Source organism: Venturia canescens, chromosome 8 (assembly GCF_019457755.1).
Source record: "Venturia canescens isolate UGA chromosome 8, ASM1945775v1, whole genome shotgun sequence".
NCBI lineage: Eukaryota > Metazoa > Arthropoda > Insecta > Hymenoptera > Ichneumonidae > Venturia > Venturia canescens.
The window spans coordinates 1,117,493-1,130,642 of record NC_057428.1 but is presented as its reverse complement, the minus strand read 5'-3'; positions in this window follow the sequence as shown (position 1 = coordinate 1,130,642).

Genomic DNA, 13,150 nt, shown 5'->3' with positions numbered 1-13,150 from the left:
GATGGTTCGGAAACGACATCACTCGATTGTAAGGTGTGATCGCGATTCGCACATCGGAAAGCGATTTCCAACGAAATGTCAGTGAATCTTGTCAATTTGTGTCGATTCACACAAAAGTGAATCGGTGATCACCAATTTTCATGTTTATTCACGTTCGGAAACGACATCACTCGATTGTAAGGTGTGATCGCGATTCGCACATCGGAAAGCGATTCAGAACGAAATGTCAGTGAATCTGGTTAATTTGTGTCGATTCACACAAGAGTATATCGGTGATCTCCAATTTTCACGTTTATGAACGTTCGGAAACGACATCACTCGATTGTAAGGTGTGATCGCGATTCGCACATCGGAAAGCGTTTCAGAACGAAATGTCAGTGAATCTTTCTAATTTGTGTCGATTCACACAAAAATGTATCGGTGATCTCCAATTTTCACGTTTATGAACGTTCTCAAACTACATCACTCGATTGTAAGTTATGATCTCGAATCGCACGTCGGAAAGCTGTTCAGTTCGAATTGTCAGTGAATCTTGTTAATTTTTATCGAATCACACAAAAGTGTGTTGGTGATCACCAATTTTCATGTTTATGAACGTTCGGAAATGACATCACTCGATTGTAAGTTATGATCTCGGATCGCACGTCGGAAAGCTGTTCTGTTCGAAATGTCAGTGAATCTTCTTGATTTGTTGCGATTCTCACAAAAGTATATCGGTGAGCACCAAGTTTCACGTTTATGAACGTTCGGAAATGACATCACTCGATTGTAAGGTATGATCTCGAATCGCACGTCGGAAGGCTGTTCTGTTCGAAATGTGAGTGAATGTTGTTAAATTGTATCGATTCACACAAAAGTTTATCGGTGATCACCAATTTTCAACTTTATGAACGTTCGGAAACGACATCACTCGATTGTAAGGTATGATCTCGAATCGAACGTCGGAAAGCGGTTCAGTTCGAAATGTCAGTGAATCTGGTTAATTTGTGTCGATTCACACAAAAGTATATCGGTGATCTCCAATTTTCACGTTTATGAACGTTCGGAAACGACATCACTCGATTGTAAGGTATGATCTCGAATCGAACGTCGGAAAGCGGTTCAGTTCGAAATGTCAGTGAATCTGGTTAATTTGTGTCGATTCACACAAAAGTATATCGGTGATCTCCAATTTTCACGTTTATGAACGTTCGGAAACGACATCACTCGACTGTAATGTATGATCTCGATTCGCACATCGGAAAGCGATTCAGAACGAAATGTCAGTGAATCTTGTCATTTTCACGTTTATGAACGTTCGGATACGACATAACTCGATTGTTAGTTATGATCTCGAATCGCACGTTGGAAACCGATTCTGTTCGAATTGTCAGTGAATCTTGATAATTTGTAACGATTCTCACAAAAGTTTATTTGTGATCACCAATTGTCATATTTGTAAACGTACAGAAACGACATCGTTCGATTGTCAGTTCCGCTCTCGAATCGCATTTCGGATTGCGATTCTGATAGCAATGTCGGAAAAAATTGTTGATTTGAAACGATTAACACAAAAGATTATCGCTGATTACCTATTTTCATGTTTATGAAAGATTGGAAACGTTCACCGATTAACGTCACATATCAACAATTTTACAGACATTTAGTATCGCAATCCGAAGGGCCATTTGAGATCTGAACTGACAATCGAGCGATGAAAACGTTTCCGAGCGTTCATAAACATGAAGATTGTTGATCACCAATAAAATTTTTGTTCAATTCATGACAAATTAACAATATTCAATGACATTTCGATTCGAGATCATAAATTACAATCGAGTGATGTCGTTTCCGAACGTTCATAAACACGAAAATTGGTGATCACCGATACACTTTTGTGTGAATCGACACAAATTAACAAGATTCACTGACATTTCGTTCTGAATCGCTTTCCGATGTGCAAATCGAGATCATACATTACAATCGAGTGATGTCGTTTCCGAACCATCATAAACGTGAAAATTGGTGATCACCGATAAACTTTTGTGTAAATCGATAAAAATTAACGAGATTTACTGACATTTCGAACTGAACAGCTTTCCGACATGCGATTCGAGATCATACCTTACAATCGAGTGATGTCGTTTCCGAACGTTCATAAACATGAAAATTGGTGATCACCGATACACTTTTGTGTGAATCGACACAAATTAACAAGATTCACTGACATTTCGTTCTGAAGCGCTTTCCGATGTGCGAATCGAGATCATACATTACAATCGAGTGATGTCGTTTCCGAACGTGCATAAACATGCACATTGGTGATCACCGATACACTTTTGTGTGAATCGATAAAAATTAACAAGATTCACTGACATTTCGAACTGAACAGCTTTCCGACGTGCGATTCGAGATCATACATTACAATCGAGTGATGTCGTTTCCGAACGTTCATAAACACGAAAATTGGTGATCACCGATACACTTTTGTGTGAATCGACACAAATTAACAAGATTCACTAACATTTCGTTCTGAATCGCTTTCCGATGTGCAAATCGAGATCATACATTACAATCGAGTGATGTCGTTTCCGAACCATCATAAACGTGAAAATTGGTGATCACCGATAAACTTTTGTGTGAATCGATACAATTTAACAACATTCACTCACATTTCGAACAGAACAGCTTTCCGACGTGCGATTCGAGATCATACCATACAATCGAGTGATGTCGTTTCCGAACGTTCATAAACATGAAAATTGGTGATCACCGATACACTTTTGTGTGAATCGACACAAATTAACAAGATTCACTGACATTTCGTTCTGAATCGCTTTCCGATGTGCGAATCGACATCATACCTTATAATCGAGTGATGTCGTTTCCGAACGTGCATAAACATGCACATTGGTGATCACCGATACACTTTTGTGTGAATCGATAAAAATTAACAAGATTCACTGACATTTCGAACTGAACAGCTTTCCGACGTGCGATTCGAGATCATACCTTACAATCGAGTGATGTCGTTTCCGAACGTTCATAAAGTTGACAATTGGTGATCACCGATAAACTTTTGTGTGAATCGATAAATTTAACAACATTCACTCACATTTCGAACAGAACAGCTTTCCGACGTGCGATTCGAGATCATACCTTACAATCGAGTGATGTCATTTCCGAACGTTCATAAACGTGAAACTTGGTGCTCACCAATACACTTTTGTGAGAATCGCAACAAATCAAGAAGATTCACTGACATTTCGAACAGAACAGCTTTCCGACGTGCGATCCGAGATCATAACTTACAATCGAGTGATGTCATTTTCGAACGTTCATAAACATGAAAATTGGTGATCACCGATACACTTTTGTGTGAATCGATAAAAATTAACAAGATTCAATGACATTTCGAACTGAACAGCTTTTCGACGTGCGATCCGAGATCATACATTACAATCGAATGATGTCGTTTCCGAACGTTCATTAACGTAAAAATTGGTGATCACCGATACACTTTTGTGTGAATCGATACAATTTAGCAACATTCGCTGATATTTCGAACAGAACAGCTTTCCAACGTGCGATTTGAAATCATAAGTTACAATCGAGTGATGTCGTTTCCGAACGTTCATAAACATGAAAATTTGTGATCACCGATACACTTTTGTTCGAATCGATACAAATTAACAAGGTTCCCTGACATTCCGGTCTTAATCGCTTTCCGACGTGTAATGATCTCGAATCGAACGTCGGAAATCGATTCAGAACGAAATGTCAGTGAATCTGATTAATTTGTGTCGATTCACACAAAAGTGTATCGGTGATCACCAATTTTCACGATTATGAACGTTCGGAAATGACGATACTCGATCGTAAGTTATGATCTCGGATTGCACGTCGAAAAGCTGTTCTGTTCGAAATGTCAGTAAATCTTGTTAATTTTTATCGATTTGCACAAAAGTTTATCGGTGATCACCAATTTTCACGTTTATGATGGTTCGGAAACGACATCACTCGATTGTAAGGTGTGATCGCGATTCGCACATCGGAAAGCGATTCAGAACGAAATGTCAGTGAATCTGGTTAATTTGTGTCGATTCACACAAAAGTATATCGGTGATCTCCAATTTTCACGTTTATGAACGTTCGGAAACGACATCACTCGATTGTAATGTATGATCTCGATTCGCACATCGGAAAGCGATTCAGAACGAAATGTCAGTGAATCTTGTCAATTTGTGTCGATTCACACAAAAGTGTGTCGGTGATCACCAATGTTCATGTTTATGATGGTTCGGAAACGACATCACTCGATTGTAAGGTGTGATCGCGATTCGCACATCGGAAAGCGATTTCCAACGAAATGTCAGTGAATCTTGTCAATTTGAGTCGATTCACACCAAAGTGAATCGGTGATAACCAATTTTCATGTTTATTCACGTTCGGAAACGACATCACTCGATTGTAAGGTGTGATCGCGATTCGCACATCGGAAAGCGTTTCAGAACGAAATGTCAGTGAATCTGGTTAATTTGTATCGAATCACACAAAAGTGTGTCGGTGATCACCAATGTTCATGTTTATGATGGTTCGGAAACGACATCACTCGATTGTAAGGTGTGATCGCGATTCGCACATCGGAAAGCGATTTCCAACGAAATGTCAGTGAATCTTGTCAATTTGTGTCGATTCACACAAAAGTGAATCGGTGATCACCAATTTTCATGTTTATTCACGTTCGGAAACGACATCACTCGATTGTAAGGTGTGATCGCGATTCGCACATCGGAAAGCGATTCAGAACGAAATGTCAGTGAATCTGGTTAATTTGTGTCGATTCACACAAGAGTATATCGGTGATCTCCAATTTTCACGTTTATGAACGTTCGGAAACGACATCACTCGATTGTAAGGTGTGATCGCGATTCGCACATCGGAAAGCGTTTCAGAACGAAATGTCAGTGAATCTTTTTAATTTGTGTCGATTCACACAAAAATGTATCGGTGATCTCCAATTTTCACGTTTATGAACGTTCTCAAACTACATCACTCGATTGTAAGTTATGATCTCGAATCGCACGTCGGAAAGCTGTTCAGTTCGAATTGTCAGTGAATCTTGTTAATTTTTATCGAATCACACAAAAGTGTGTTGGTGATCACCAATTTTCATGTTTATGAACGTTCGGAAATGACATCACTCGATTGTAAGTTATGATCTCGGATCGCACGTCGGAAAGCTGTTCTGTTCGAAATGTCAGTGAATCTTCTTGATTTGTTGCGATTCTCACAAAAGTATATCGGTGAGCACCAAGTTTCACGTTTATGAACGTTCGGAAATGACATCACTCGATTGTAAGGTATGATCTCGAATCGCACGTCGGAAGGCTGTTCTGTTCGAAATGTGAGTGAATGTTGTTAAATTGTATCGATTCACACAAAAGTTTATCGGTGATCACCAATTTTCAACTTTATGAACGTTCGGAAACGACATCACTCGATTGTAAGGTATGATCTCGAATCGAACGTCGGAAAGCGGTTCAGTTCGAAATGTCAGTGAATCTGGTTAATTTGTGTCGATTCACACAAAAGTATATCGGTGATCTCCAATTTTCACGTTTATGAACGTTCGGAAACGACATCACTCGACTGTAATGTATGATCTCGATTCGCACATCGGAAAGCGATTCAGAACGAAATGTCAGTGAATCTTGTCATTTTCACGTTTATGAACGTTCGGATACGACATAACTCGATTGTTAGTTATGATCTCGAATCGCACGTTGGAAACCGATTCTGTTCGAATTGTCAGTGAATCTTGATAATTTGTAACGATTCTCACAAAAGTTTATTTGTGATCACCAATTGTCATATTTGTAAACGTACAGAAACGACATCGTTCGATTGTCAGTTCCGCTCTCGAATCGCATTTCGGATTGCGATTCTGATAGCAATGTCGGAAAAAATTGTTGATTTGAAACGATTAACACAAAAGATTATCGCTGATTACCTATTTTCATGTTTATGAAAGATTGGAAACGTTCACCGATTAACGTCACATATCAACAATTTTACAGACATTTAGTATCGCAATCCGAAGGGCCATTTGAGATCTGAACTGACAATCGAGCGATGAAAACGTTTCCGAGCGTTCATAAACATGAAGATTGTTGATCACCAATAAAATTTTTGTTCAATTCATGACAAATTAACAATATTCAATGACATTTCGATTCGAGATCATAAATTACAATCGAGTGATGTCGTTTCCGAACGTTCATAAACACGAAAATTGGTGATCACCGATACACTTTTGTGTGAATCGACACAAATTAACAAGATTCACTGACATTTCGTTCTGAATCGCTTTCCTATGTGCAAATCGAGATCATACATTACAATCGAGTGATGTCGTTTCCGAACCATCATAAACGTGAAAATTGGTGATCACCGATAAACTTTTGTGTAAATCGATAAAAATTAACGAGATTTACTGACATTTCGAACTGAACAGCTTTCCGACATGCGATTCGAGATCATACCTTACAATCGAGTGATGTCGTTTCCGAACGTTCATAAACATGAAAATTGGTGATCACCGATACACTTTTGTGTGAATCGACACAAATTAACAAGATTCACTGACATTTCGTTCTGAATCGCTTTCCGATGTGCGAATCGACATCATACCTTACAATCGAGTGATGTCGTTTCCGAACGTGCATAAACATGCACATTGGTGATCACCGATACACTTTTGTGTGAATCGATAAAAATTAACAAGATTCACTGACATTTCGAACTGAACAGCTTTCCGACGTGCGATTCGAGATCATACATTACAATCGAGTGATGTCGTTTCCGAACGTTCATAAACATGATTATTGGTGATCACCGATACACTTTTGTGTGAATCGATACAATTTAAAACATTCACTGACATTTCGAACAGAACAGCTTTCCGACGTGCGATTCGAGATCATACCTTACAATCGAGTGATGTCGTTTCCGAACGTTCATAAAGTTGACAATTGGTGATCACCGATAAACTTTTGTGTGAATCGATAAATTTAACAACATTCACTCACATTTCGAACAGAACAGCTTTCCGACGTGCGATTCGAGATCATACCTTACAATCGAGTGATGTCATTTCCGAACGTTCATAAACGTGAAACTTGGTGCTCACCAATACACTTTTGTGAGAATCGCAACAAATCAAGAAGATTCACTGACATTTCGAACAGAACAGCTTTCCGACGTGCGATCCGAGATCATAACTTACAATCGAGTGATGTCATTTCCGAACGTTCATAAACATGAAAATTGGTGATCACCGATACACTTTTGTGTGAATCGATAAAAATTAACAAGATTCAATGACATTTCGAACTGAACAGCTTTTCGACGTGCGATCCTAGATCATACATTACAATCGAATGATGTCGTTTCCGAACGTTCATAAACGTAAAAATTGGTGATCACCGATACACTTTTGTGTGAATCGATACAATTTAGCAACATTCGCTGATATTTCGAACAGAACAGCTTTCCAACGTGCGATTTGAAATCATAAGTTACAATCGAGTGATGTCGTTTCCGAACGTTCATAAACATGAAAATTTGTGATCACCGATACACTTTTGTTCGAATCGATACAAATTAACAAGGTTCCCTGACATTCCGGTCTTAATCGCTTTCCGACGTGTAATGATCTCGAATCGAACGTCGGAAATCGATTCAGAACGAAATGTCAGTGAATCTGATTAATTTGTGTCGATTCACACAAAAGTGTATCGGTGATCACCAATTTTCACGATTATGAACGTTCGGAAATGACGATACTCGATCGTAAGTTATGATCTCGGATTGCACGTCGAAAAGCTGTTCTGTTCGAAATGTCAGTAAATCTTGTTAATTTTTATCGATTTGCACAAAAGTTTATCGGTGATCACCAATTTTCACGTTTATGATGGTTCGGAAACGACATCACTCGATTGTAAGGTGTGATCGCGATTCGCACATCGGAAAGCGATTCAGAACGAAATGTCAGTGAATCTGGTTAATTTGTGTCGATTCACACAAAAGTATATCGGTGATCTCCAATTTTCACGTTTATGAACGTTCGGAAACGACATCACTCGATTGTAATGTATGATCTCGATTCGCACATCGGAAAGCGATTCAGAACGAAATGTCAGTGAATCTTGTCAATTTGTGTCGATTCACACAAAAGTGTATCGGTGATCACCAATTTTCACGTTTATGATGGTTCGGAAACGACATCACTCGATTGTAAGATAGGATCGCGATTCGCACATCGGAAAGCGATTCAGAACGAAATGTCAGTGAATCTGGTTAATTTGTGTCGATTCACACAAAAGTATATCGGTGATCTCCAATTTTCACGTTTATGAACGTTCGGAAACGACATCACTCGATTGTAATGTATGATGATCTCGATTCGCACATCGGTGTTACGTCCTAGGGTCTCCACCATCGTGTTGGCTGGTATGTATCTGTAACATAAAGAAAATATATTTAAAATAGCGTTTATCTTCAGCATCGTAAAAGCAGTGATCGACATCATCATACAGGGTTACACCCTTCATTCTCTCTACGGTTGGAGCGTCGCATTAATTGGCGCAATTTGGAATTCTATAACTTATCTTTTAATCACACGCCACTACAAGAAAAACAGCCAACGGGAAAATTCATATGAGATCCCGCGTGAAACAGAACTTTCGGAGGTCGTCTCACAGGAGCCGAAACCGTCCCCATCGAAAAGAAGACTTTCTGGCGTAGACCCTGTACTTTTGGGGCGTCTTACAGCCGGTTCTCAGCCTAAGTAAACCATCGGCTTCGAACTTCTCCGGGGAGGTGTTACGTCCTAGGGTCTCCACCATCGTGTTGGCTGGTATGTATCTGTAACATAAAGAAAATATATTTAAAATTGCCGCTTAAAAAAATAAAATTTATTATTCGAAATAATAGTGACCAACATAGAAAGGCGAAAATAACTTTTAAGGAGCGCTATAGTTCAGTAAACGCTATAGTATGTAGACTAGCGAGCCCCGCGCGCAACTGACCTGCCTCACGGAGCCCGAGCGCCCGATGAGTCATCACTCAGCGCTCTCGAAATTTCAATTTTCATTAACTAACAATAATCGACTTAGAGCATTTTTAACAATTGGAACGTGTTTCTTACGAAAAGGGCTTTATTTTGATATCTCACACGGGTACCTTTTAATCATTTTTACCAAATATCAAAAGTTAACAATTTCAAATTTCATTAACTAACAATTTTACAGTTATCTAAATTTTAACGCTACGAGCGTGTTCTAGATCAAAATCCCTTTCAAATGAATACTCGCACGACCATTTTGCAATAATTCTTCTGTAAGTTATCAATTCGCGGAAAAACCGCGAAAAACCGCGAATTACCGCGAATCGTCCAAAAACGTCGAAAATCAAGTTCCAAACGATTAGATTCAATAGCAAAGACCATAATAAGTAACTTGGGTGCTTTTTACAATTTTTCCGAAACATAAAAATTTAACAATATTTAATTTCATTAATTAACAATTATGTGGATAAATTATCTCTGTTACTCTCAAACGATAGGGAACTCAATGCCCTTTAAAATGATTACAAACTCGACCACTTTACACAAATATTTCACCGATATATCAATTCGCGGGTTAACCGCGAAAAACCGCGGAAAACCGCGGATCACCCAAAATACATCAAAAACTCAGGAAATCAATGGGATTTCATAGCAAAGCGATATAGGACACAGTTCAAAAGCGATCGACACATTTTTAAGCATATAAACAATAATTGTTAATAAATAAACAAATTCCGCTACAAATAAATTATCGTTATTTTCAATCAAGGAATACAAATATATGTGTATGGGGAACAGAACCGCTTATTTCGCTATTTCTATCGAGGTATATGTGTATATAAGGTTTATACATAAGTTCAAGTATATATAGATATGTGAGGACATGTATGTACATAGACTCGCTAAAACGCTTCTTATATAATGCTTAGGCTACGAAATAAATTCACATAGGCGAATCTCTGGAACACTTATTTACAAAAACTGCAAATGCATTTCCGGTCTGAAAGTATATTTTTACACAAATAAAATAATAATAACTCACCCACTCGCAGAGGATAAATCTCGTATTGATTATTGTCATCAGAAAATCCGCGAGGTGAAACCCGATATCTTCATCCGGCGTAGCGCGACAGTACAGCCTATCAAACGAATTAATTACGCGAATTCACGCACAAACAAAACTAAATAATTCTTCTTTCCAAACTTACCAAAATTCATACGTCGACACTCGTCAACCCTGACCCTTCACTCGAGTCCTTTTTTTTATGACCCTTTCTTTCCAATTTTTTCGAGGGTTTTTCCCAGCGAAAGGAAAGGACTCTAGAAAAAAACTTCTCAAGAGTCTCTTAGGCGAAGTCACGCACGTGCCAGATGTGACAGTCCTCGTCAAAACGCTGTACAAAAATTTCCTGAAAAACGCACAGAAAAATTAATCGTCAAATGTTAAACAATAAAAGAAAATATGTAGAAAAGCACACTTACCGATAAAACTTCGCTGCGCACCGTCCAAATCATTGTAAACACCCGTAGAGATCCTGCGAACAAAATAATATTTATAAAACAACAAAATAATTAATTAAATAAACAATAATTGTACTTACCAACCCGAAATTTACTCGCCGTTGGATCCAGAAGAACCTGAAAATAGAAAATGGCAATCAATCAATAAAATAAGCATCGATTCGTAATTAATTAATAAACAACCAATTAATTGTTATAAGAAGATATTAAATATACTTACACACCCGTTGTATCCAGAGAAAACCTAGAAACAATAATGAGATAATAATCTTACAATGAATAGTAAATAAGAATGTAAAATCAATAATTATTTAACTGAAGTTAATTAATTATTGATAAATAAAATATAACGAAATGTACTTACCTTAAAATTAAGCTGAAAATAAATGTAAAATTAATGATTAATTAAACTGGTTTTAAATAATCAATAATTACGAGTTAAACGAATTTATAAAGTATATAGGAACAGTATATAAGAGTCACGGATACTCACTTTATTTGTGTGCGCCAACCAACACCGAGACGCCCGGCCTCACCGATACTCCAACGGGACGCTGCTATTTAAGAGCGCAGGCGCGCCGCACTCATCAGTTCTCGAATCTCTCCACAGCTAGCCAGTCGAACTCCGGCCGAGAGCGAGCACGGATACTCCCGCAGAGCAGCTGAAAATCGAAAAGTTTTTAATAAGTTTTTAAAGTTCTTTTTCGTACAAGTTAATCGTACAAGTTTATTTTAATTTTGTAACATCGCAACTTAAAAGTTTGTAACAATACATAAGTGTAAAAAGGGTGAAAAGTGTTTAAAATAATTATTCAAATCATCCTTAAACCCTCGTTGAGTAATTTCCACCGAATCTCGCGATTAATTAACAATTTATTTCCGTTGAGTAATTTCCACCGAATCTCGCGATTAATTAACAATTTATTTCCGTTGAGTAATTTCCACCGAAACTCGCGATAATTCGAAATCATTTCTTTCGTTCGAGTATTTTTCACCGAAACTCGCGAATTATTATCATCAATTTTCTTCGAGTGATTTTTCCATTCTTTTCCTCGAGAATTAATATTTCTCAATTCGATAAAATCGAGTCTAATTATTTTTCTCGAATTATAAATTTTCACGAGTTATTTTCATCAAGATTAACTAGAGTCTCAACTTCATGTTTTACAAAACCTCGTGTTCATTACTGAACGAATTTATTAATTTCATTCTCTCTTTTATCTAACACCGTAAATTCTTTAAAACGTGGCATTATTTAATTTCATTTTCGTGCCTTAATTCAGCGATAAACCTGCGGATTCATTTCTTTTATAATCTGGCATACTTCTTTCATTCAATCTCGCAGTTGAATAATTAATTCAAGTTTTTCCATACGATTCTTTTTGTGCTAGACTCAGGCACGTTAGATCGTATTTTAATTCTTTTATTTGTATCGTTCTGTGCTGGAGAATTTGGCACGCCGATACATATTTCTATCTCTCTCTCTCTCTCTCTCATTGTTCTGTGCTGGAGAATTTGGCACGCCAACGAGATTTCTATCTCTCTCTCTCTTTCTCATTGTTCTGTGCTGGAGAATTTGGCACGTCAACGAGATTTCTTCCTTTTTTCTATCCTTTAAACAAACTTGAATTAATTATCGAAATATAAATTTAATTATGAAATTCTCTTATTATGCCTAGACGTCGAGGAGGCGTTAAATTTCAAATCCGCCGGGCTATCGCACGTGCCTGTAATAGACCCGCTCTTAACCGTGGTAATAATAAATCGTGGGTGAAAACGTTGTGCAAAGCCACTCAACACTCACAGCTATCTGAAAACTCTGGTGTCGAATATCCGAACGATATTATTTATAATTTGGTGTTAAAATCGGGTCCGAGTAAAATTCGCGTCGTTTCCGACGTTATCGTTCGGAAGAGCATCTTCATTATCGACGCTAATTCGCCATACTCATTGGGACGGTTGGTCGGTTCATCGATCTTCACTCAACGAGAAGAATACCATCCCGATTGTGGAAACATCTCGGGGGCATCGACCGTTTCCCGACCATCAACACCAATCGACATCGAAGTAATAACAATCGATTAACTCATCCGTCGAAGAATAACTAAACGGTAAGTGAGTTTTATTTTATTTTTATTCTGAAAAGGTCATCCGGTAAATATTTCACGAGCATAGGTTTCGGTCCTGAGGGGGAAAATCTCACCTTCTCAAATACGAGATCTAAAATAAGTCTACGCGTCGTACCCCGTGTATCATTTTCCTGGGCAAATAAATTCTTCCGGTTGCCGACCATCGAGCATACTGCTGACGGTAATCCAGTCTGTATCAATCCAATCGGTCAAGTAGAGTTCCACATTTCCAGCAGTCGGTAAACTAACCAACCGCGACCAGGGCAAATCCCTGTCGTACCAAGCGGCCTGCTCTAAAAAGTTTCTCTCTTACCGTCCGTAGCCGTGAATCGTATTGTCAGTATTTCGTTAGATAATTTGTCTCTCTCTCTAAAAATCCGGGCATTAAACC